Source organism: Otolemur garnettii, unplaced genomic scaffold (genome assembly GCF_000181295.1).
Source record: "Otolemur garnettii isolate 467f Iridium unplaced genomic scaffold, OtoGar3 scaffold00202, whole genome shotgun sequence".
Taxonomy (NCBI): domain Eukaryota; kingdom Metazoa; phylum Chordata; class Mammalia; order Primates; family Galagidae; genus Otolemur; species Otolemur garnettii.
In genome coordinates, this window is record NW_003852597.1 from 57,661 (window position 1) to 59,186 (window position 1,526).

Genomic DNA, 1,526 nt, shown 5'->3' on the forward strand with positions numbered 1-1,526 from the left:
AGGCAGAGAGAGCAACACCCTGGGACATGAGTGAGTGTAGCTAGTGGAGCCCGACAGAGAGAGGGTGAAGGGGGGAAACAGGAGGTCCCATCCTCCTGCACTGAAACGACTGTGATGTCGACATCACATGTGTCTGCAGCTCCACAGCTCTCCTGCCCCACAAGTCTCCAGAGACAGAGGCAGATGCACCATAGAATGAACGTGGGCTTTGGAGTCATTTGCAGGACTAGCCTGCCAGGTGGCCTCATTCCTCTGGGCCTCACTGTTCTCATCTGGCAAATGGGAGGAAAACATCTACCTCAGCAAGGGGACAGAGAATGAAGAGAGGGGAGGTGACTTGGCAGTCAGGCACTGGGCTGGGCATATCCCTAAGATAAGGCAGACGGCAAGTCCTCCTGCCTGATGTCCACCCATCACCTGGTATATTCCTTCTTGCTCCATGTCCCCAACTTGCATCCTGAACGCTCATTGGAAGAGTGACTGCAGAGTCCATTTGGCCTGTCTGTGATCTGTCTCAATGTCATTCTGAAACGCTAGGACTTACCATCTGGAGGTTCTTCCAGGTTATCATGCTGGTACATGGGCTTTCAGATGATGAGGTGAACTAGAGAAAAATAACATCACAGATCCACATTAAAACATGAACTCCCTGCCCTCTCTTGGAGACCACTTAGGCTGGACATTCACTTGGCACTTACTAAGCATTTGGCACATGCCAGGCATTTTGCTTGATGCCAGGGGATAGGGTTGAGTGAATCCCTTGAGAATCTCCAATGTAGAGTGGCACTGTCCAGTATGTTGTCTGCCAGCTACGTGTGGATATGTGAATTTAAACATATGGACAATTCTGTTCCTTTGTCACATTGGTCAGCACATTTCAGGTGTGAAAAAGCCTCACCTGCCTCTGGGCTAGAGTTTTGACCGCAACCCAGATACACAGCACGTTCCTCGTTGACTGATGCTCTTAGGAAGAGGCCTCGCCTAGAGGGAAGGTAAGTGTACCAGGGAGCTAACAGCGGTTGCCCAGTCTCCCCTTCCCAGGAGGGCCTGTGATGACGGTGGAGAAGAAATGACACTCGCTACTTAGTTCAGAATTACACATGCCCAGGAGAGGCGGCTGTAAAGTAGACAGAAAAGCCCCCTGTGTTCCCTGATCTTCATTCTATTTGTGGTGACAGATGATAAATAGACATGGCATCTGGTGAATTAAGTGAGATTTTCAGCTCTGAAACTTTAGAGCTGGAGTCTTAAAACTTTTTAAACAGGGGGCCAGTTCACTGTCTCTCAGACCATTGGAGGGCTGGACCGTGGGCTCTGGGATGTGTCGGCTGCTAAGCAGGACAGGCAGCAGCAGGAAAAACACCCAGCGGGCCAGATAAATGTCCTAGGCGGGCCGCAGTTTGAGGACGCCTGCTTTAGAGTCACTGAAGATTGTATGAAGACCTGATGTGATCTAGTTGACCTTGAACAAAGCTCTAGCTGGCAGTGGTGCAGGGGAGGGCTTGCCCAGGTGGAGGGGAGGAGAA

At 50.9% G+C, this 1,526-nt stretch overlaps 1 pseudogene; it reads right to left on the reverse strand.

Annotated features, from left to right (window-relative positions):
- Positions 1-1,526, reverse strand: part of LOC111721909 — a 7,865-nt pseudogene that overhangs the window by 3,430 nt on the left and 2,909 nt on the right.